The sequence below is a fragment of the Electrona antarctica genome (assembly GCF_951216825.1).
Source record: "Electrona antarctica genome assembly, chromosome: 6".
NCBI lineage: Eukaryota > Metazoa > Chordata > Actinopteri > Myctophiformes > Myctophidae > Electrona > Electrona antarctica.
The window spans coordinates 27,335,352-27,362,073 of NC_136811.1; the positions used below are offsets into that span (position 1 = coordinate 27,335,352).

The 26,722-nt window shown below is 44.7% G+C and overlaps 1 protein-coding gene across 1 annotated transcript in view; it reads right to left on the reverse strand.

Annotated features, from left to right (window-relative positions):
* cdkal1 (CDK5 regulatory subunit associated protein 1-like 1) overlaps window positions 1–26,722 on the reverse strand; it is a 366,940-nt gene that overhangs the window by 119,076 nt on the left and 221,142 nt on the right. The window lies entirely within an intron of this gene.

Consider the following 26,722-nt stretch of genomic DNA (forward strand, 5'->3'; position numbering starts at 1 on the left):
GCCTAAATGGGTCAAATGATAAGGGACAATATCGGTGGCACCCAACTGTACTTGTTCATCTGCAACATTGACAGTGACATTTAACATTTGTTCGGTGGTTCTCTTGATGAGTGATGTGCATGAGGGGAAATATGAGTGAGAATTCACATTGACCCAGATCATATGGGCACAGAATGACCAAAACAGTAGCTATTATCAACCATTATAAATAAAACAATGTCTGTCATGATTTCATCAATTCTTTCACCAGTGAGTGCTTCAGTGAAGTCTGTGCATCTCTCTCTCTCTCTCTCTCTCTCTCTCTTTAAATTAAACCAAAACCAACACCCTCACGCATGCAAAGACTGTCCCCATGGAGTCATTCAGCCAATCACAACCTGATTAGCAACCTCAGCCACCGATCGTTTGTCATTGATTATAGATCTGCTGACTCATTGGATTACTCCTGGCCAATGGAAATAGATCCATTGATTACCTCTGGAGATTCTGTTAGCACTGATCACAGATCGAAGCCTTATGAAACAACCACATGGCAAAGTCATTTCCAGTATTGAGTGGAGGAACCTTGTATCTCCACATGCTGACATTGAGTTACAATATGCTTTTTGTGAAAGGTGTAAATCACACTAAAACGACATACATTCCAGTATAGCAATGACCAGGTGCAATTATTCATCAGCAACAAGCTGATATTCTTTTTCGATTTTGTTTTAAGCACAAAATGATTTATGAGTTTCAGCTTTTTCTTGACCACATGTGCAGCAAACCGTATCAGATATTCCAGTGGAGCAGGACCGGAATCGGAGCTTCCAATAAAACAATTCCATGTTGATGCAAGGATAGAGAAGAGGGAAGTTGGTTTATAGGAAAAACCGACTGCTTAAAATGCTATAATCTTGAAGATCATCATCAGTAGGTTAAAATGATGTGTTCAGAGAAAGAGGGGGTTAACAGTGAGGGAAAATGCAGACAAATAAACGTTAAATGTAAGTGGGAGAAAGAACATGAAGAAAAAGAGGGAGAGCAAAAAAAAAGCCATTTTCTCTCTTAGCTGTGTATTGACAGTGTGATGTACTGTATCTTTAATCACATTAAAACTTCCTGCTTCTGCTGCCTGGCGATAACCCCTGACCTATTGATGGGTTCCAATTGGCTGACGGTCATTAATATTAACCAATGGCCTGCAGGCATGCAGGCCTCTTTGACCTCGCAGATCTGCCCGACAAATACCTTGTGGGGAAGAGAGTTAAAAATCTCCATACAATACACAAACCAAAAAATAGATACAATGATCAATGCAATAGGAGCTGTTTAAGCTGTGGTTTTAACCTCAGGGGATTGGTGTCCCCAGGGCATCCCCAGCTCCTGAGGAATGATGGAAAATGGTTATATATAGATATAGATATATGAGATACCTTGTTTGTCCTAATATACTGACATTGTGCTTGTTACTGTTGAAATAATTCAGTTTTGCAAGTGTAAGAGCCTGGAACAGGACAATACACAACATGTGTTCCTTTTGTTTGTCAGGATTTGTGCAGTAAAATAATAATAAAAACAAAAACATTCTCACCAAGGATTCAGTCAAACAATAATGCATTTAGTTCCCACAAATATCACCCTACAATAATTCTTCTTGTTTATCTTCATAATGAAGATTGAATCTTGCTATCTCAATGAGACCCAAACAAAAGACAGATGTGTAACAGATGACACTTGCTATTGCAGATGCAGATAATGATCTGAGAATCTAATCTGCTGTGATAAAATGTGAAAGAGGCTGTGTGAATCATCTCTAGACACACACACACACACACACACACACACACACACACACACACACACACACACACACACACACACACACACACACACACACACACACACACACACACACACACACACACACACACACACACACACACACACACACACACACACACACACACACACACCTTTATAGATCTGAAGGATGTGACTGTTAAATAAAGAAAGAGAGACAGAACCTGAAAAGCAGAAAGAGGGGAAGGGAGAGAGGTTCATTACAGGTTGACTGACACAAACAGTCAACCTGACAGCTTCATAATCCAAAACACCCATTTTGTTCCTGCACCAACAGCACCTATATGCATTCTATGCGATAATTAACAGGTGTCATTAACCACATGAACCCTAGTGTCTCTTTTCTGTGGTGATAATAGGTCAATGTTCGGTGAAAGTATGTGAGCATGGCGACGTGTTGTGAGCCTGTAGATCTGCTATTTTAGCTATTTGACGGTGAACAAGTGTTGACACACAGGGTTTAAGTGGTTAAAGTGATGAATAGTAGCGTGTGAATTTGAATTGACTACCGAGAGTGAAGTGAGTAGTGACCCACAGTGTGGACCACACACACACACACACACACACACACACACACACACACACACACACACACACACACACACACACACACACACACACACAGTGTGTCAGAGGGAGATAAAGAATCTGATCCATATAATAAAGGCTTCATGTGGTAAATCAGGCTGCGAGAACGATTGGTATCGATTGGAGAATGATATCAGGGAGACCATTGATTAGAGAATGAAAATCACACTAATGAGATGTCATGGCTACTAGGTGGAGTCGGAGAGAGAGAGAGAGAGAGAGAGAGAGAGAGAGAGAGAGAGAGAGAGAGAGAGAGAGAGAGAGAGAGAGAGAGAGAGAGAGAGAGGGATGATAAAGAAGGATGGATGAGTGACATTGATGGAAGGATGGATTGGTATTCATGGAAGTATGGATGGATGGATGATGGATATATTGACGCAGAGATGGATACATGGATGGATCTGTGGATGAATGGACGGAAGTATAAATGGATGGATGGATATATGATGATTGATAAAAATCCATTAACACATTCACGTCACTATATATGGAATGACACACATTAATAAATGTCAACTGTTCACATAACATGTGTGTGTGTGTACTCGTGTGTGTGTGTGTGTGAGAGAGAGAGAGAGAGAGAGAGAAAGTGTGTGCACATCAGCGCACATCTATATATACAAGTGAGAAGTTGTACCCAACCCAGGAAAAGGGACCCAAAGTCACACACTGCATACATCACTGACACGTCACTGACACACTGCAACACACTACAGTCACACGGCAGTCACGTCACACACTTACCCTCCGCGTCGTTCGGCCGCTATCTCCTCATATCGCGCCGAACGCCGCCCCTCAACACCAACCGCGGAACATCACTCATTGCACTGACACCAACGTTGCCTCCCTTCCACACCCACGCCGGCATTGTATCTCTTCACAACAAACAATATCTCCCCAAGCACCCACACCCCCGCACGCACACACTCACATGTTGCCAGGTCTATGAAAACAAGCCCAGAAAAAATGCCATTCAACACGCTACTTACAACTCGCTTACAATTCGCGGACCTGGCAACACTGCATCCCGTGATTCCCCTCTTTTCATTGGCTGCACGCCAACATTGTTGCCACGTCTATGTAAACAAGACCGCAAACCCTGACTTCCTACAGCCTACAGCCTATACTTACACACACTACCACTCGCTTACAATACGTGGACCTGGCAACACTACATCACCCCTTCCCAATGGCTCACAACCCCACCACGTGACCCAGTGGCGGCCGGTCCATAGGGGGCGCTGGTGCGCCGCACCACCATGCACAACCCCTGAATAAAACGTGAATAAGAATGACGGAGAAACGAAATCTGCAGCCTGTAATTTATTTAAAATTAGCAATCCAGAAACGTCAATATTATATAATATAAGGAACCACTAACCAAAGGCAGTGATTACAAGTTGTATTATGCTGCCACGTTGTATTATGCTGCCATGAAATGTCACATGTTGTTTACGTTGTGTGACGTTTCTGATTGGTTACTGAGTGTCACATGTTGCTGCGCGTTCATCTGCCGTCTGGGTCAAAAAATGTGTGCGATCAATGTTATTCACACCACAAACCACTTGGGGGCAGCATAAACATCACAACACAGTTTGACATATAGTTTAACACACAGTCAACACAGACGCTAGAAAAACATGAATGATGAGCCACATGGAGCCAGGTAAAGATAATAATTCATTTTCATAATGGAACAACAAGACAATGAAAAAAAACCCACTGTAGCCTCAATCTACATGGAAAATGCAGTGAAATTAGCCATGTTTGGCAATGCCATGTTTATTTTGTATTTTTAAAAGCCTTCCATTGAATGTGATTATACCTATAGTGCATGTTTTCTTGATATTTTCATAGCGCCCTCTCTAGGACACAAGTCACCAGCCGCCACTGACGTGACCCACGTGTTTTTCGTGATACCTTTCACACTTCCGGAAACACTACCGGAAGTTACACAGTACACACACACACACACACGCGTGCACACACACACAGTGTACAGCCTGCCGGAAACCAAACGTAGAAGAAGAACAACAACAACACAGGTTCTACACTGATTCTAACTTGGACGGAGAGCACCGCGATTACATACACAGTTACAATAATGCAAACACGACCGTGTCGACACCTGACGTCGTACAATCAGGACGAACCGAGGCGCATATATGGATAACAACACTACACGCACGCGCTGCAGCACAAAACAGCTACATACAACGCGTGTCACTGTGGACTTCTGTATCTGTGGACTTCTGTATCGCAACGCGGGGCAACGCAACTCTGGGATGAGCGGGCCGAAGGCCCGCGAAATTCTAGTACACATACGTGGAGAGAAGATGGTCAGAAGACAAGAACAGCGGGTATGCTGGTAGCTGACTGGATAGTGCACAAACCACATAATCACACTGTGCCCAGTTCAATTCCACCTGGAGATCTGTCCCCTGTTCTGCCCTCGTGCAATTTCCTGCCTCTCTACACTGTCCTGACTTAGAAAAAAGGGAAGAGGAAGTAATCTAGGTAAAGACATTTCTCTTTGGCTGTCCTCACACAGCCTATTTACTATGTAAATTAAGTGTTATTAAAAATCAGAATAACACTGTGTGTGTGTGTGTGTGTGCACACACACCCCATCCTATGGAATCTAGATTTAATTGGTCCTTTGTTTGACAATGGCTGCCATCAGGAATGGGGCCATTTTAATTGAAAGCAAACTCAGGACCTGAGTTAGATTGGAATGCATAAGTCTGGAAGAAGGCAGATAGATAGAAACAGAAAGAGAGACAGATAAGGAGGGTGGGAAGTAAAAAGAAAGAGTATGTAACTATACTCCAGTGAGTTGCAGCTGCAGAGTGTGTGTGTGTGTGTGTGTGTGTGTGCGCGCGCACGCGTGCATGCATGTGTACATGGGAGGGAGTGAGTTGAGCAAAGAGATGGGGAGAGACAGAAAGATGGATAAGTGTGTGTGTGTGTGTGTGTGTGTGTGTGTTGGGAGGGCTGCATGTGTGTGAACCATTTGTTTCTCAAGGAGGTCCTGATGCAGCTATCAACCATCAACTGTGTGTGTGTGTGTGTGTGTGTGTGTGTTGGGGGGCTGCATGTGTGTGAACCATTTGTTTGTCAAGGAGGTCCTGATGCAGCTATCAACCATCAACTGTGTGTGTGTGTGTGTGTGTGTGTGTGTGTGTGTGTGTGTGTGTGTGTGTGTGTGTGTGTGTGTGTGTGTGTGTGTGTGTGTCTGTGTGTGTGTGTGTGTGTGTGTTTGTGTACCCAGCTGCATGGCAGCAGACAGGCCAGGAGAACATCTCTGTATTGGGGTAACTTTAAGTCTTTTAATTAAACTGCTAGATAAGCAAACTGTCACACTCCCATCTGCCTCTATAGGCTGCATCCAGCCTCACAACACATGTCATTGTCTTCTACACAATCATTATCCACTCTTTGTTTGCCGAGACCCTCCCAGGTGTGTGTGTGTGTGTGTGTGTGTGTGTGTGTGTGTGTGTGTGTGTGTGTGTGCGTGCGTGCACGCGCATGTGCACATGCGTACGGTACGGGTGTATACAGTACATGCATATGGCCATGCACACATATGGTCTCTGCACACTATCCTCCTATTCATCGCGTGCATGTGTGTGCGTGCGTGCGTGCGTGTGTGCGTGCGTGCGTGTGTGCGTGCGTGCGTGCGTGCGCAGCATCCGTAATGAGATAAAGGAGAAAACAGTGGCATGTGTTCCACAGAACGACAGAGATGGGGGGGTGGTAAAGACAGATATGGGGGGGGGGGGGGTGGTAAAGACAGATATGGGGGGGGGGGGGTGGTAAAGACAGATATGGGGGGGGGGGGTGGTAAAGACAGATATGGGGGGGGGGGGGGTGGTAAAGACAGATATGGGGGGGGGGGGGGTGGTAAAGACAGATATGGGGGGGGGGGGTGGTAAAGACAGATATGGGGGGGGGGGGGGGGGGGGTGGTGGTAAAGACAGATATGGGGGGTGGGGGGGGGGGGGGGTGGTAAAGGTTGGCACGGAGGTGTTGGAGGGAGCGAGGGAGAGAATGAGGAAGGAAGAGAGGGATGAGAGCAGAGCAGAGACAATCTGGCAAGGTAAATATTTACACATTCATCTGTCGGAAGGAGGACGCGATTACCCATCTGTGCTACAACGTATGTGTGCATTTGACTGAGTGTGTGTTCTCTGAAATGATAATATGCAGCAGACTGGAGTTGAATAGCGTAGGTGTGTGATGGAGCAATGAGGGAGAGAGAGACGAGGGAAGCACAGCGAGAAGGAGAGAGAGAGGTTGAGTAGGAAAAGCTGCTAGGAGTTGTTTTTTGGGCTGTCAAAGTTTGTTCAAAGTTGTTGTTTTGTGGGAACTTGCTTTGCCAAATGCTGTGATGTGAATTAATGCGATTGGCAGCTCTAATGCCTGATTTATATTTGGTTGCGCATCGTGTCACCCATTAAAAATAGCAGATGTAAGAGTTCTCAGCAATGTTCAACTCAGTATAACTCAGTCTTATCTATGTGCGTTAATGTGTGTCTCGTGCAGGTGCATGTGTGCATGTGTGCGTGTGTGTGTAACCATAGACATAGAAAGGAAACCTCCTTCGGCTCTGGGGCGTCTGTATTTCATGGGAAAGCAATCTTCCATGTGCGTCACAGAAGGTGACATTCGGTAGGCCAATCATATTCATAAGTCCTGGAAAAGATGCACTGTGATTGGCCAGTAGTCACTTTGAGTGGCAGTGTGCCTTCAGCACATCCACCTTCCCTGCGATACAGGTCGCTCAAATGAACTGCAGCGGCGAATGAGGTATCTATGTTTTTTTGCGACTGGAGGTCGCACATAACTATGAAACCGTGCGTTTTTGTCACCTCACTCACAATCCCCGTCACTCTGACACGTCACCTAACTCAAATACCCGTCACTCCACCCAGTCAAGCCCTCAGGTCATCGTGACATCAGTCCCCTGGTCTCCCCAGGCAAGCCCCCAGGTGCCCAGGTCATCGTGACATCATCATGACATCACGAGAAAAAGTTCCATACATGGGCATTCCCAGCTGATACCCTAATAAATACAATCCCTGTTATGCCCATGTGGAGATCCCTGACTGTGATCAATATTAAGCCCATATATGGGAATGCCAATATATGATCATAATGTGACAGTCTCATGATAACCACTGTGGTTGCCGCAAAGGTCACAGTTAACTATGGAATCATGCATTTCCCGTCAGTCAATCAGTGTATCACTCAAAATCCCCATTCTTGGGGAAAGACCCATATATGGTGCCCAGGTCTCGTGACATCGCATGACATCCAGGGATGGAGATCCCTGTTGTCATAGTAAATGCGTAAATGCGTAAATGCACAATTAAGCCCATATATGGAGTTCCCTGATGTCATCAATATTAGTATATGGATATATGTCAGAACCTGCTCTGACATTCTATCTTGATCGTTCCCCATCCATCCTTCCTTTTCAATGCCTGCCCCAAAGTTATTTGTGCAGCCGCACCCAGCAGCCGGCGAAAACTAGAGTTCTCAATAGGCCCGAAAATTAAGGCCTGGCCCTACCTGGGCCCTCATAAAACCCTGTATATTCAATACCCAGCCTCCCTTAGAACTACATATATGGAGCTGACCTTATCACACCCTGTACATTCAAGCTACGCTCCACATATGGCCAGGGGTGAGAAGCCTGGTATATCTATGTACGAAACTGCACACATTGGGTCACAAGTTACGAGCAAATGTTCTACAGCTATGAAAGTTGGTGTGGAGACGATCAGGAAACTGTAAACTGGTGATTATGATGAAAACAGATATTATCAAAGAGCATATAAGCCTTGGTCTTTGTGTGGGATGACCCCCCCCGACAAAAAGGTGAAATATGCTCAGCTCTTATGAAGTAGTGATCTTATGAAGTATAATCCATCCATCAAATGTCGGTGAAGTACTTTGGGGTAATGTGTCCCATTTGCCAGTCACTCTCACTCCCGGGGGCATGACTGTCAATCTATATTTCATTATAAAGTAGCCCTACACTCATCTATCATTAAGAATAGTATATAAAAAGAAATGCATTAAAACATACAAATGTCAGTTGGGAAGCAAAAAAGGCATATAATTATAGGCTCCCTCATCATGTAACCTATATTTTAAGAATAAATTAAAATCTGTCAAAGTCAACTCAAGACTCAAGAGTCAGAAGCAAATCTGATTCCCTGAAGTTAAAAATCTTTTTTTTAAACAATACAACATAAGAATCCTCAAAGCGTGCACCAATCACCTCTCACGTCCACAAATGTGACTCAAATGGAGAAAAAGACAGAAAGCTTGTAAAGCACCATCACATCTGACAAATAAAAGCCAAAGATAGAGAGAAAAGGGGAAAAAGATAGAGGAAGGAAATCAAGGGGAGCTCGGAAAAAATAAGGACTCTTGTAAGGAATGCTAGTCATCACTCAAGACACTTAAGTGTTTGATTTAGCGGTGGCAGCTGGAGCTAATGGTGCTGTCATGTAGCACACCTCTCACCCTGTATTCTAGCAAAGAGAAAGATAGAGAGAGGGTAGACAGACAGAGAGAAAGTGAGAGGACAATTGAGCGACTCCTATAGAGGAGAGCCTCGTTAAACCTTCTTTCACACACTTCTCGTAACAACGCCGGAAGAGACGAGGGCTGGAGGAGCTGGTTGAAGTGGTGACAGACAGGCCAGGTGGTAACACCATTATTTTATTGAACTTGTAGTTACACCAACCAGCCAAGCAGAGAAAAGGGGGCTTTATCACATAGTGTCCAAACTTTACTTGCCCTGGGTGAGGGGAGGGATAAGAGGACAGGGGGGTTGATATCTGATGGGGGGGGGATAACAGATTACGCTGCTAAAGTTTCATATGGCAGTAGCTGGAAAATAAGCATGAAATGTCACCATGAGTTAGCTCACAGTTTCTGCGCTGACAAAATGCTAGTTTCCTGTTGTCTTTGTGATTAAGTGAGGATATGGGAACTATAATTATGGGAAAATAATTGTTAATTATAATTAATAACAGATGCATCTAGATCTAGACAAAACTAGAAAAAGTGCCCTTCTGGGCACAGGTCTCCACCAGGAGGATAAGAGTGTGTGTGTGATGTTTGGCAAAATGTTTAGGAGCAATATAAACGTGTGTGTGTGTGTGTGTGTGTGTGTGTGTGTGTGTGTGACGCGGCTTGGCCTGTTGTAGTGCCACCATGAGGCTGATTTGAAAACTGTCAAGTGGCATTTCTTCCAAAGCCTAGTGGGAATATGCATGCACAGTTTCACCACAATCGGACGCTGCGTTGAGTAGTTGTGGCGATTTGTAGAAATCGCCACAGTTAGATGTAAAAACACTTTTCGGCCAGTTATAGCGCCACCATGAGGCTGAAAATGTTCATTTGGCATTTCTTCCTCTGCCTAGTGGGAATGTGCGTGCACAATTTCACGGAAATCACACGATGTGTTCATGATTTGCAGCATTTTGTTTTAAACTGAGCACTCCTGCGAACTTTGGAAGCCAATCTTAGCCAATCAGGATGGAGTCTGAGAAATCTGAAAGACCCGTTTCGTTGAATGGCTCTAGAGAGACTGTGTACCAATTTGCGTGATGTTTGGACAAAATCTGTAGGTGTACTGTCCAAAAACTTGTTTTGCACAAAGCGGCCTCCTGGTGGCGCTATAACAGGCCGTTCTGGAAATTGTGGGGCAGAGGTTCATCGTTGGCATCCAGGGAGTGAGAGTGCAAAATTTGGCATGGACCGGGTTAACGGTGCCGGAGATTAGCTGTTCACAGACGGAAGGACGGACGGACGGACGGACGGACGGACGGACGGACGGACACACACACACACGGACGGACGGAGTGCAAAACATACTCTCTCCCCATGCCTTCGGCCTGGTGGAGACAATAATCTATGTGTATCAGTCACATCAGCGGGTCAGAGTTTACCAGAGCTTTATGACTCACCTATTGTTAAAAAAACCCCAACTGCATTATAATCTGTCTCTATGTTATCAGCCGCTTCCCAGACTCTCTGGTATAGAGGTCTGTGTGATTATGACTGCACCACAGCAAATCTATCTTTATATACTTATCTAAGTAGATCTATTCCATTGATGTGTGGTAGGTAGCTTTCGTCCAGTGACTTAAACATTGCACATGATACAGTGGCCGTGTGTGGAATGGGGCCTATGAACTATAGCTGCTCTCAGATGGCACTCAAAGGTGTTCCAGGCCAAAGAGAATAACGCTAATGCATGCATGCATGTGAGGCCAACCTGTTCACTGAATAATGTTAAAATATTCCAAGTAATAAAATGTACAGTAACTACAAAAGCATGACAAAAAAGAAAAAGGGATAGGGTTTGTATGCGTGAAGCTACGCATTTAGCATTTTAACTGGGTCTACTGTAGAAGGTTCACATGTTCTTGATTCCTCTGATATCTTTGCCAAGGTCACAATGTACAGTATGACAGGGTGCCGGTGAGACGGGTGACATGAAAGAATGAGGTGAGAGAGCTTGTGATACTAATGTGGGCATGTCAAAGAACACATGAGTGACATGTAGATTACTGAGAGAGACGGGGGACTTGGATCCCAATGTGAAAGAGGTGCTGATTGCAGTAGGCCTTAACCCATTCAATTCGGGAAAGCATCGGTGTCACTTTTGATTTTTGTGTTGCCTATACAAAAATGGAAGATACACAAGCTCACATTGCGTCACTTTGTGGTGCGCTGTGAGCTTGTACATCTGCTATTTGAACATACAGTAAGTGTGATAACTACTGATTTAGAAGGTATAGAACCCCGACTCCCGATCCCGACGGCCTTTACTGCATGTCTTCCCCCCATCTCTCTCCCCATTTCCTGTCAGCCTACTGTCTGTCCCTCCATAAAATATATAAAATAAAGGCGAAAGCCACAAAAAAAAAAAAAAACATTTAGAAGGTATAGAATCAGCCTCAGGTCATAATGGGTTAAAGGTGCTGTCAAAGTGTCAAAAAGCTCTTTCCTTAATGTCTCCCTGCTTCTTTTCTTTCTGTCTGTCTTTCTGTCTCACTCAGCTCCTCGTTTCTCTCAATGCTCTGTATCCTGTATAGCACATACACTCCCTTCCCTTGTTGTGTGCTATAAAGTTCAAATCATACATGTGCCACTATTACACTCACTGAGCCACGATCCCCATAATTTGCATCATCTCTATCACTCTTGTTACCCCTCCAATGTTTCTCACTACACGATCACTTATCTCCCTCTCTCTCCCTTTCCCATATTCATCTATCTTTTTACACTGTCCTCTTCCCCCCCTCCACCTTCTCCATCTGTTGTGTAATAGGAATCCGTCAGGTGTCCGTTGGGAAATGGTAATCGAACATTCTCTTATGTTCTATCACTGTCTGTGTGTGTGTGTGTGTGTGTGTGTGTGTGTGTGTGTGTGTGTGTGTGTGTGTGTGTGTGTGTGTGTGTCTGCACACGCGCGTGTGAACAGAGATGCCTGAATAACTCGTTCAACTGCACGTACACTCTGCGTATTGTGGGGTTGAAATGGGCAGAGATCAGACTTTCAGACTGAAAATAAGTCATTCTGCACTTGAAATGTTTGAGAATGACTTCTGCGCAAAAGGAAATGATCTATTCTATCACATACAGAGCCTTTATTTGCCTTGGGTGAGATGAGTGGAGAAAAAATCCAGAGGGTGATAACTGATAAAGCGCTGATAAGGTGGTCCCATCAGTGAAAGTAAAATTGGGACTGTGATGACTTCCAAAACTCATTCAGAGTTTAATTAACTATAGAAAACGAATAAAGATATATGGAAGTCCATCGTCAGTCAGTCCATCATGCAGTTATTCTTTCTTATGGATGTGAATCTATAACAAATATATAGATTCATATATATATATATATATATATATATATATATGACGGCAGACTGCTGGGCGAGCGCTGGCGCTTTGGCATGGGCGGATCAGATCAACATATGGAATGAATTATGTCCATCCATCCATCTTCAACCGCTTATCCGTAGTCGGGTCGCGGGGGCAACAGCTCCACCAGAGTGCTCCAGACTTCCCTCTCCAGAGCAACATTAGTGACTTCCTCCTGGGGGATTCCGAGACGTTCCAAGGCCAGTGAGTCGATGTATTTCCTCCAACTGCGCCTTGGTCTGCCCCGGGGTCTGAATTATGTACTGGCCATATATGGAGCGTGTCTTGAGTGTACAGGGTTTGATGAGGTCAGATCAACATATGGAATGTCATAACAGGTCAGCTCCATATATGGAGATCTAAGGGTGGCAGCGCCAGTGTCTTGAGTATACAGGGTTTGATGAGGGCCCAGGTAGGGCCGGGCCTTAATTTTCGGGCCGGTTGAGAACTCTAGTTTTCGCCAGCTGCCAGGCACGGCTCCACTAATAACTTTGGGGCGGGACCGTCTAGAGTTTGAACTGACAGGTATCAGTCAAAAGGGAGACATCGAAGAGGAAGGATGGGTGGGGAAGGATCAACATAATGAATGTCAGAACAGGCCAGCTAAGGATTTGAGGCTGGCCGGCTCCATATATGCAGTTCTAGGTGAATATCCAGTCTTCTCCATGTATGGTTGGCTATCCAGGGTTTGATGAGGTCAGTGTCATGATCTTCATATATGGAGACGGCCATATATGGAGCATGTCACGAGGTGTGATTGGGCTGACGGACATATTTGGTGGTGTGTGTGACCTGTCACGAGGCGTGATGTCACGAGGCGTAACGGACTGACAACCAAATATGGAGGTGTGACCGGACTGACAGGTTTTGCAGGTTTTCATAGTATAAGTTAATGCAAATCAACACTACAGATTTGACTGTGTGTTACTGTGAGCGTGCACCCCCCCCCCACACACACACACACACACACACACACACACACACACGCATATATATCCCTTTGCGAGAACTGAGAATGATTTGGCCCTCGCACGGCTGTGCAAAATAGCCTCTATCTCTGTGTCTAACAGACCATTTATAAAGAGAGAGGTCCCTGCTACAGAATGAATGTAGAGCCAGATAAATAATTATCCTGCTGGAGTCATCACTAAACTTTATCATTTAATGGAACAGCCTGAGCACAACAGAGCGGAACAGGACTTCAATTTAACACACACACACACACACACACACACACACACACACACACACACACACACACACACACACACACACACACACACACACACACACACACACACACACACACACACACACACACACACACACACACACACACACACACACACACACACATCATTAGGCTGAGAGAAGGGTAATAAGAACACACTAACGCACAGAAACGAACGCACACCGTTTGAGGGAGAGGGTAATGAGAATGCATACTTATATGTATGGTTGCTGTGCACGGACAGACTATAATGCACACACACACAAACACACAATATATATATATATATATATATATATATATATATATATATATATACTTTTCTGTATAAATATGCATGTTAACAAGGGTTAGGGTATGCGTGCACACACACACGTGCGCACGCACACGCGCGCGCACGCACGCACGCACACACACGTGCGCACGCACACGCGCGCGCACGCACGCACGCACGCACACACCACACCACACCAGCCAAGCATTAAATGGACTTGCCCTTTTGTACTTAATTTCAATTTGAACCAACCTTCATAGAATATGATTCCTCATTCCTACTTGCTGCTGAATTAAGCTGAGATGGACATGTGAGACAAAACACCTATAACAAATTAAAGCCCCTGTCCTTAACCTTGAGACGGCGCTCACTTCCATTGTGACTGTTAGAGGCAACCATGCTGGCTTTAGTATTGGGGTATATTGTGGGTGTTAACCGTTTTGTTTTATCATAAACATAGTAAGCACATTGGCATCCCTATTTTGGGTGCTTTTTTATTATTATGATTATTATTTTTTTAATGTTCAAGAATATTGAAAATACAGTAGCTGATCCACAAGCTCATAATGTGCGTTGGAAAGGAATTTACTGAGGAGTCATTTTCCATTCTCAATAGGATACTTATAGAACCCAGGGTACATCCGCTCAAAATGATACTGTAAATCCATGTAGCCAAGGGCATATTTCCATTTTAAATACCGTTTAAGTATCATGCACGCATGCACACAGACATGCACAGCGCCCCACACACACACACACACACACACACACACACACACACACACACACACACACACACACACACACACACACACACACACACACACACACACACACACACACACACACACACACACACACACACACACACACACACACACACACACCATAATATATCACGTCATAGAATCATGAGTTCATGGTATGCAGCCCCCATGCCCCGAACCAAACGTTTTAATTTAAATCTCCACATGATTATGTTCAAGTGTTGTTTTAATTGAATAGCTATACATGCTGACTCCACATATTGTAGAGTTCATTAAAAAGGAGAGTTCCAAACGCTGTATCTTTGATGCGGTTTCACTGGGCTGTCTTCCTACTCACACGCACGCACGCTGCACGCAGTACCACTCTCTCTCTGTCAACAATGGAGGATTTATTGGCTATTCAAAAATAGCAGATATACAAGCTTGCAGCTCAGCTATTTTTGAAAAATCTTGTTTGGAAAACACTGAATATATATATATTTTTTAATCTTGGTTTTTCGGTGGTGGCACCCATTACATGGTTAGATTCATCTCGTGATCTCGTGGGTGGCACCTAAACAGTTAAAGGAGATTTTCATGCTAGAAGGCTTTCTTACCTTTAGTTGTTGAGGTCCACACCAAAGTGGTCTAGGTGGTATTTTGTGCAAAAATGCATTATTGGCTATTTCCCTCAATGGGGCGCTGGGATTTAGTGCTAATTCGCTTATTTCCATCGCTCGAAAATACACTTTTTATTACCAGTGGCTTGAAAAGCACTGGTCTATGAATAGTTCTGATTGGCTGCCTTTCTACGCAACCCATAGAGGGGGGGACGCCAACAGACACTTTTAATGCCATAGTTGAAACGGTTGCACGAGCCGCGCCGCCGCCATGCCACAGCGCAGCAAAGCAGAGCACACCGGAGCACACCTGCTGATTTAACACTAACACATTCGGACCCCCACACAGACTACCGCGGACCCCCGCGCCAACCTCCGCACCTCCGCGGGGACCCCTGTTGGACCCGCCGATCCGCAGACCCCCGTGATTTTGACACATATGAGAGATGTTCTTTGTACCTGCCAAGCCAATGTCAACACTACAACCGACAGCTGTGCATGAGGTGTGACATATAATGGCTTGGAGAATGTGCTACCTGAGAGTGCACAAATACAACCAAATGTACCTATAACAGTCCATTTGTATTTCCATCAGAGTTTATTGTTATAAAAGGGTCCTTTGGTTCCATTTGTAGTAGGCTACACTGTCAGTTACAGAGTCACCTCGACAGATCCCGTTAAAGAAAGGTGTCAGGAGGCGTCACGTGGCACTGGGTGTTAACTGGTTTCCACACACACATAAATACAGACAGACAGATATTTACATTTCATAGCACAATTCTGGAGATATAAGCCAGCCACTGGTAATTAACTGATAATAATCAGTTCTTGTTTTGGTATAAATCTCTCTTCATAATGTCAACAGACATGGCGAGCTCCATCCACTTGCATGGAGCTTGCGAAGTCTCGCGATAGGCAAGACTTCACGCTTTACGGCTGAAACACGGCAACGGTTACTATGGAGTAAAGTGTGACGCTGTATACTGTTGACATTATGAGGAGGATTTATACCAAAAAAATGATTTTCGAGCGATAGAAATAAGCAAATTAGCACTAAAACTCGGTGCCCCATTGAGGGCTTATGGTAGGGGAAATAGCCAATAAAGTGTTTTTGCACAAAATATATACCTGGACCACTTTGGTGCGGACCTAACAACGACAACAAAGGTAAGAAAGCCTTCTAGCATGAAATTCTCCTTTAATGTCTCTCTGCCCCTTTCTCACTTTTGCATCACAACAGATACTCGTTCATTCCTCCCAGATCTTCCTTCGCTCAATCCTTTGCTCTTCCTATCTCTTTATCTTGTCTTTCCCCTCCTGCTATCCACAGCCCATCTCTCTATGCCCCTCATTCAGTGATGGGATGTATTTCATCAGTCTTTAAAGCCATAAGCAGCAGCATTGAGTAGATTAAATGGAATGATTTATTTCTCATTAACTGCAACAAAGGACTTCCATCTCACCTCATGCATGTGCACACACACTCGCACAGAAACAGAGAGGATGGGAGCCTTCTCTGTAAAACATGGAATGAACGCGCGCGCGCGCGCACACACACACACACACACACACACACACACACACACACACACACACACACACACACACAGCAATGCACAGAGTTTATGTTCCTGTATCTCCAAGTGGAGGTGTTTTATTAAGCCCCCATGTCAAACTGCATTTGTATTGTAGTAACAAAATAGGTGTGAGCAATGCTAAATTTATAATAATCTGGCATACAATGGTGTTGCTCACCGAAGAATTACAGTATAAATCAGGCTCAAGTTCAGAGTCACGGTGTCCAGACTGGTTTGTCGGCTTCACAGGCAATTGGGACATCAGCCAAGAAGTGGTATCATCATCCAGTTTAATGAGGCCGCTGACTCCATGTGGTGATTTGAAGATTGGGCATTCATCGATGATGTGTTCGACAGTCTGTGGTTTTCCGCATTCACAGAGATCAGTGGCAAACACTCCAATCAGTATGCAGACTGATTTGGGCGTAGTCTGTTGAGGTTGACCCAGGCATTCCATGGTAAGTCGTACCGAGGAGGATTGGTTGAAGGAGATATTATATATACAGTATCAACATGGATATTGAATTTGACCATTGCCTGTTCCACCAGTCAAGGATCCATGCAGGGTGTGAGTCTCCTATCTTCGGTGGAGAACTGGAGAAGAGTCTGTGCTTGAGTTTCTGGTTGGTATATTCAACAGGCCGAGTTGTCAGGATTGTTGGCTCATCTGCACTCTTGGAGGCCAGCCTCAAGGCTAAGAAGCATCGAAGGGCTCTGGAGGTGGAATTCCAGATACTATGGGGAGGAACTCGACAGGAGTTGATGGTAAGGCACCAGTCCACTAATTAGCCTCATGGCGGTGTTGAGCAATAGAGACTGTATGCCTGCTGTGACTCCATGCAGGTGTGGCATACCCAGTCGTGGGGTATGCAAGTGCAAGGGGTAGAGATCTGTGCACACTGAGTCACATATCCAATTTAATTTCCTGTAGGAATATCGTTCAGACTAGAGAAAACATAGTGAAATGCCTGGAGTCAGTTAGCTGCACACAAACAATCCTGTTTTACAATGCAATGAGAATTGTATCTAATTTCCAGTTGATACCAGCTGACCAATTATTGTTAAGCTGCCCAATTATTAACCGTCCTGCCGCTGGGCACGAGGAAAACGAGAACCTACTCTTTCTAACTGCTCCGCCAAACGCGAATTTCTCGTGTTCGAATTGTGTAATCGCTTTTTGATCGGTTTCGATGGCTAGCTGATGTTGCTACCGCAAACATTACTCTGGGACACAAAACACACAATGGCCACGGCCATTTTGAAGATGCGCGCGCATCCACTTCTATTCTAAGCCCTGCGCTCCAAGCCCTGTATCTCAGAAACGACATTGAGGGGCAGTTTCTGGGCCAGACAAGCGTTTTCAACGGCCTGTAGCAGGCGCTGTGATACTCGCGGTCGGCTTTATCCACCATCGACCGAGAGAACAACAACCGGTGAAGACACACAGCAGTTTGTCACAGGAACATGCTATTACGGATATTTGGCTCTTCAAAGTAAGTGTTACGCGCGATAAAACTCTGGCAGTACGCAATCGAGGGAGTAATTAATGCTAGAGGTATAGGTTAGTATTGCGGTTGTAGCTATGATGCTTCTAAGTTAGAACTCATTTGAAGGTAAAAGTACCATTTAGTGAGTTCACACTGTCGACAGTGTTGCTACCAGCTGTGCACACAACATTAACAACTTGAACTTGAGTTAACATAAAATCATAATAAATTATTCTATTCTTGGTTATTTTCCCCATCCTCTCCCAACTCCACATATGTACTGTAAACTGTTGGAGCATTTTGTATCCATACCAAAGATGCAGAACCCTACTGCAAGCATGGAATCAATAAGTTACATAATGATTTGATGATAGGGTAAATGTGTTTGTATTTACATTGCATGTGAGTCTGTGACAGACAGGACAGGACAGATAGGACAGGACAGGACAGGACAGACAGACAGACAGACAGACAGACAGACAGACAGACAGACAGACAGACAGACAGACAGACAGACAGACAGACACAGAGTTCAAGCGATTACAGATTGCGGATTAACATCTTACAAAGGTTTACTCTCATTTACAGTAGTCAATCAGCACTCAGTCTGGCTGAGTCTGAACAAAATGAGGCACCTAGTTAAAACAAACAGCATTCAACAAATGGAGATATTGTGAGCCTAAAACCTATACTGTAAATGCAATAGTATTTTGTAAGGAGGGCTGAATGGCTAAACAATGATAAACATTATCTAAGCACACTCCATGGCGGCAAACTTGCCTAGCAATAGGTAATGTGAGGAATTCAAAACAGAGTGGTGAGTCAGGCACACACACGCACATGCACGCACATGCACGCACACGCGCGCGCGTGCGTCAGAAGTAACACAGCGGAGAGCTTGCCGCGCTAGTGGCAATTTGACTCAAGGTTCACTCTTGCACATCCAACAAGACAAAGTAACTGTCTCTCTTCTCTCACACAAACACACACACATTACAATCTGCCAACAGCAAAACTAAGGACAGGGGGAACAGAGAGGGAAACAACAGGGCAGAGAAATATGATATGAGGGAATGAGAGGAGTGAGTGAGACAGTTCAATGTAGATAGAGGCACCAAAGTATCGACTGACGTGAGAGTGTCTGTGTGCATGTGCTTGTGTTTGTTAAGTCAATATTGAGCTGACATGCTACTTTACTTGACGTTTCATTACAGGTACCTGTCACACCGAGTAGTGTGCATTTAGTGTGTGTGCATTTAGTGTGTGTGTGTGTGTGTGTGTGTGTGTGTGTGTGTGTGTGTGTGTGTGAGATGTTAATATAATACTTCTTCAATACCTACCTTCTCACCCAGTCTACAGCAAACTCTCAATGTTAGCTTTTAGCATAGCAGAAGAATGTACCTCATCTCGCATACCTGCTAAAGGGTGATTTTTCAGATGTCACAGCGTTGTGAGCTTGTTGTAGAACTGTTATCTGTGGTGCACATCACCGGCACACAAACGCAGTATAATGGTGCTCAAAATGTCTTTTCTAGCACGATTTCCTTCCCCATACAGCAAACCAATACACGGTAACTTTGAAAATTGAAAGTGGCCAGGAATAGGTATACATAAATTCAAACCGTGAAGTGAAAATAAAAAGAACAGCATTGGCACCTCTCTCTAAAAGTGTGCTGCTCACTGACATTTAGCATTGAGCTGACCTGCCATGACTAAGCTTGCTCTGAGTCTGACCTGTCAGTAAACACTGAGTTTTCATTAGACACTCCAGGTGAAATGGACTAGAAGAATCTCACACAGGGCACACCTCAAACATGGCAACTCAACTTTAGACAAGCCCAGCCCCTCCTATTCCGCCCCACAAGGCTAAGACCAAAGCTTCTCATTCTACCCCCGTTTTCTCAGGTTAAAAAGGTTTAAGGACCGTTGACTTTGAATTCACAACGGTTGACTTGTTTTCTTTTTGGAATGCATATTGCAGCCTCTTCCCTACGGTAATCTACAACTAACCCATGATAGTATATCTTTAGAACAAACAAACCCCCCAAAAAGACATAAACCGATATGAAAATATGGTAATCCAAACATGATGTCTGGTCTATTCAGCCATGGGCCAAGACAGCTTCTAGAGAGAGATAACCTTGTTGGGACCTGGGCATGACCAAAATAAACAACAATTCAATGAAAAGATGAAACTGATTCGCATATGTTCACTCTGCCATGAGCAATATTTGTGGACCGCCATCTTCATCTCACAGTGCGGATGTGATGTTCAACGGAGCATAAATGCTCCATCTTGTCCGACAATAAAGAAATAGATTGAAAAACAAGTTAACAGTCGCAGAGCATGAACTTGGTTTGGTGAAGCAGACAGAGGTGACTCCGAAAACCACTGATAAAGAGAAGTAAACCAAAACAACGCTTGGACATATGGGAGTCCCTCAGCAGAAATCTCCACTCAGAGTAGTATAGTCTACAGTAGCAGCATGTGGGTCTAGTGTGTGGCCCATACCTACAGGACAAAACCAAAACAATGCAAAAGAAAAAAGAAAAAAAAGAAAAAAGAAAAGAAAAAGAACACACATTTGTGGGAGGACTGATAGCAAGAAGAGGGTCAGACCTTTCATTTCACTCCATTATCCAACTAACTTCCAGTGTGTTCTGTATGGGCACATTGTGCACAGCACAATACACCTCCAACTCACCAGCACTTTCTACCACAGCACCTGCTCTCGCTGGGAGGAGTTTCAACGCTGTTGCAACACGCTCAAGGGCCACACACACAATTTCCCTGATGTGTAGATCCCTTCTGTTGCTTCCACTCACTCACTCACTCACTCGTGCACGCACACTCACAGATGGTTGTACTGTATGCTACACAACCACATAATGCTATCCTAATCAAAGCAAAGAAAACTATAGGTTATAACATAACCCTGGTCATGTAAACAAACATTAGCGAGCAATTCGCTTTTGTTAGATGGCTTCTTAAGCCATTTAGACAGAACTTCCCATAAACTCACATACTCTCCAAGAGTCTGGGTTTTTTTGCGTCATGTCGTAGTGCGCAGCTCCTCCCCTCCGGGGAACAAGTGCGTGCACTCAGTCACTGAGCGCCATTTGTAGAAGTGAGGAGGCCACGGCTGCCGAAGGCTACGAAAGCCCGCCACAGACAACGTTTTTTCCCCTCAGCTGCCAGGCTGCTCAATGACTCTGGCTTCCCTTCCACCCCTTGAATGCACTCATGTTATGTCAAAGCAAATTCCTATGTGTGTACACAAATGGCAAATAAAGGTATCTGTATCTGAATCTGAAGTCCAGAGCGATGCCTACAGTAAGGTTATCATCTGGGTTGGGGCCAGGATGCTCTTGTTGTGGTCCAGAGAGAAGCCTAGGGAGGACAAGAGGTCCACCACTTGTGTAGTGTGGAGCGCTGCTTCCTCTGGTGACGCTGCACATATAAGCCAGTCGTCCAAAAAACGGACCCCTTGCGATCGCATGGGGTCTGATGGCGGCGTCTGTGCATTTCACGAATACTCTCGGTGATAGGGATAGCCCGAAAGGCAGGACCGTGTATTTGTGCGCGCACTTGTTCCCCGGAGGGGAGGAGCTGCGCAATACGTCATGATGCAAAAAAGCCCAGACTCTTGGAGAGTATGTGAGTTTATGGGAAGTTCTGTCTAAATGGCTTACGAAGCCATCTTACAATAAGCGAATTGTGAGACTAATGTACTGTTGTACATAACCTATAGTGAACATTGTAGTATATATACTGTAGATGCAAATGGGTCTATGCTGAATAGGCTATATTCAATTCAAATAAACCAGTTTGCAGCTACTGTACAGCACATTCACGGCCTTGCTTTGCTCAACACTAATTTTCAATTAAAGTGAAATTCAGCAGTGCCAATACACACGTTCATGACATACGCTTTAAAAACTAATTTAATTGTGAGAGTGTAAAGATTTGACTTTGTTGTTAGCGTGTGTGCGAGTGTGTCGCTTTCATTCTCTCCACTGACAGCAAACGGCTCAACAGTCAGCTTAACTGCAGTAATTACAGGGGAGTAACTTGTTTGTCTCATGCATGTGTGTATGCGAGTGTGCGTTAGACAGAGGCACACACAGGGAGAGAGAGAGAGAGAGAGAGAGAGAGAGAGAGAGAGATAGAGAGAGAGAGTTGTGTGTGTGTGTGTGTGTGTTTGGTTGGTTTGCGGGAAAGAAATTAGTTCTAATCCGGAGGAAGTGTCAACATGAGAGGGATGCACTGAGAACTGACAAGATTCATTATCTACAAGCCATCACTCAAATCACACACACAGTCACACACACACACACACACACACACACACACACACACACACACACACACACACACACACACACACACACACACACACACACACACACACACACACACACACACACACACACACACACACACACACACACACACACGTACGTCTCTGTTTCAACTTGTGAAGTTAATGACTTGTTCTCATCTATTTTCCTGATCTAATGGAGACAATTCACAAAGCTAGACTTGTTGACACACACAGGTCGGTATTTAGGAAGGATGACTCCCTTAGTCCCTTCCCTTCCTCTCTGACCCCCCCCCCACCCCCCACGCACATACACGCATGCACACACATGCACACGCACGCACGCACGCACACACGCACGCACGCACACTGAATGCCATAGTGTAATTGGAAGGAAATCCCTGCTTTAACTTAAATTCTTGGAACAACTTGTAAACTACAGTAAAGCTCCCACAAGTGGGCAAATAAAGAATTTGTAATAATGTCAGCATTGGATAGCATACAGCCTACATAATAACAATAATAAAATAATAATAATATTAATAAACACGAAATGACAAAGTCATATATATCAGCTCGCAGCAAGATAAACTCCTTGAAAAGTACTGTCAACTGACTCTTACTAAACATTACCAAAATATATATTATAATAAACTTAAACTTGTATTTGGGTGATGAAACAGACGCAACTAGAAAAAAAAGTGCCCTTCTGGGAGGATAGGACTGTGTGAGATGTTAGGCAAAATGTTTAGGAGTAATATAAACATGTTTTTTTGTTTGTTAGTTTTTTGCAACAATTGTCTTCATTTTGTTGAGGAAATGCAGAATTCTGGATGAGCAGGACATGTGCAGCATTTTGTACAAAACGGGCCACCCCTGAAAACTGGCAATGTTAGCCAATCAGTGTAGAATCTGAGAAATCCAACAGACTCGTCTTGATCACATGACTACAGAGATGTGTACCGATTTGCGTGACATTTGGATGAAATCTGTGCGACTAACATAAGCAATATGTTTTGCAGAAATCGGCCTCATGGTGGCGCTATAACCGGCAGATGTGGAGGGATGCAGGGACAATGTTTTTCCATGGCCTCTAGGGAGTGCGCATACATAAGTTGTATACAGATCGATGCAGTTATAGCTAAAAACAGGAATTGGCCTGTTATAGCGCCACCGTGAGGCTGATTTGCGGAAAGAATTAGTGGCATGTCGTCCTCGGCCTAGTGGAAATGTGTGTGTATAATTTCACGGAAATTGTACACTGTGTTTGTGATTTGAGGCTTTTGTTCAAAACGTGGCAATCTTGCAAACTGTGAAAGCCAATTAGGATGGAATATGAAATATCGGACAGATCCGACTTGAGCACATGACCATAGAGATACTGTGTAACGATTTGTGAGATTTTTGGACAGAATCTGGAGGAGTAATATAAAAAAATGTGTTTTACAAAAGTCGGCCTCCTGGTGGCGCTATAAAAGGCAGATGCGGAAAATGCAGGTCAAAGGTTTGTCCTTGGCCTCTAGGGAGTGTGCATGCAACGTTTCACGCAGATCGGTGCAGTTTTAGGTAAAAAATGTGAAAAGCTGCCTCATGGTGACGCTATAACAGGCCATTCTGGAAAATGTGGGGCAGAGGTTCATCGTTGGCATCCAGGGAGTGTGTGTGTAAAGTTTGGCATCGACCGGGTTAACGGTGCCGGAGATTAGCTGGTAACGGACGGACGGAAGGAAGGAAGGACAGACGGACGGACGGACACACACACACACACACAGACGGAGTGCAAAACATACTCTCTCCCCATGCCTTCGGCCTGGTGGAGACAATGATGACTGAATCCTTAGTGTTTCTAAGCTGGTCCGGGTTCTGCTTACTATTCGGTCTGGGTTTAGATCCTGCCTACTGTGTCCAATCATTTCCACTCACACATACATGAACACAATGAGGGACACGACACCACAGCCAAAACATCCCATAACCATCTTCTTCATGAGGGAAACCAAAGTGATGGACAGGTGATAGAGCGCATTACTGCATGTCTGGCTGACATCTCACAGTGGATGTCTTCTCACCACCTCAAGCTGAACCCAGACAAGACTGAGATTCTCTTCTTCCCAGCTAAGTCCTATTAGCTGGGATAGGAATAGGCGTTTCCATAGACAACGCCTTGGTGACTTCGGTTCCAACAGTCATGAACCTCTTGTTGTCCTGGACAGTCAGCTTTCATTCAAAGCACACATTACAGCGGTCACTCGATCCTGTAGGTTTACACTCTATAACATTGGACAAATTAGACCCTTCCTCACCCAGGAGTCTAGACTCTAGACATCAGTCATATCAAAACTTGACTATTGTAACTCTCTCCTTACTGGCCTACCGGCATGTGCACTTAAGCCTCTCCAATTGATCCAGAATGCTTGCAGCATGCTTGGTCTTGAACCAGCCAAAATTATCACATGTTTTCTTTTTGCATTGTTTTGCTGCCACATGCTGCTACTGTAGACTAAATACTACACTGAGTGGAGATTTCTGCTGAGGGACTCCCATATGCCCAGTCTCACATCATCCGCATGATGGCAATTTCATCAGCTCATATCTGTGGAAACATCCTCGTGTCTCTGAGACTGTACCATGATCATGTGGCATGTGGTGAATGTGCATGTGTGGTGAACAGTAACACAGACACTCTGAGGAGAACTTGTGTGGGGAGGTTTGACGCTATCCACATCTTTATTACTCATGGTTAAAAGCCAACCCAAGGTGTTGGAAATAAATGGCCGTTAATCAGAAGCGAAGAAAGTGTGTGCACGCAGAAGTGGAAGTGTGTGCGAGACGCAATGTGTGGAACGACACCAACAGAACAGAACTGTCCAGAATCATGACTAGACTAATATACTTTATAAATGTTTCATTATACATACAAATAGTGTTATCAAATCCTGACACCGCGCACCACGGCAAAATGTTTAAATATGTTCAGCGTTTTGCCCTACTGCAGAGCCTGGAGGTCTGCATCACTGCCATGCGATCCTCAGCACACCGTAGGGTTGGACGTGATGAGTGTCAGCGGACTGTTTCATAACATGCCATTAATTTTACAATTTACCACGGTGCCACAGCGTTGGCCCACATACACACCCACAGGCGAAAAATGTTACGTGAAAAACAACAGGAGTCCAAACATACAGTACGCAGAAACTGTCGTTGCTTCACTTCTTACATGCTGACTCATCAAGCAGAGCTGGGAAGGAGAGAGGGAGGGGAGGAGGGACTGGAGGGAGGGATGACAAGGTGACAAGTCCCGCCAGTGTGGCAGGTTATCGCGCCAGAGTTCTCTCACTCGCTCCCTTCTTCCCGCCTCTATTTTCTCACTTATCACCCTTTATCTCTCCATCTGGTTTTTCCATGCCTTGGGGGAAAAGACGCCACTCCTCCTGCCCACTCTTTGAGTGAAACATTAGCTGTGCCCAAGGCCTTAAACATCTGTGTGTGTGTGTGTGTGTGTGTGTAAGCCGATACTAAGTCGTCCCTTCAAACACAAACAGAGCACGAGAGTCTCCTCATGCGCTCCACACACACACACACACACACACACACACACACACACACACACACACACACACACACACACACACACACACACACACACACACACACACACACACACACACACACACACACACACACACACACACACACACACACACACACACACACACACACACAGCAGTCACGCCACTGTTGCATGCTGACCTGCTGTAACCCCACAGGAGCGTGATAGAGTCCTATCACTCCACATGACTAATAGCGATGACTAACACATAAAAACACACACTGCACGCATATACACACACACACACACACACAAGTTGTGGAGCCAGTCCTGTTTGTCTGGCACTTCAGAATACTGAGTGATAAAGAGATAGGCACAGAGAGAGAAATAGAGAGCATGTTACCGTGTGTGTGTGTGCGTGTGTGTGAGAGAGAGAGCGAGAGCGAGAGAGATAGATACTGTAGATAGAGAGAGAGAGAGAGAGAGAGAGGGGGGGAAAGAGAGGGAGAAAGAGAGGGAGAAAGAGAGGGAGAA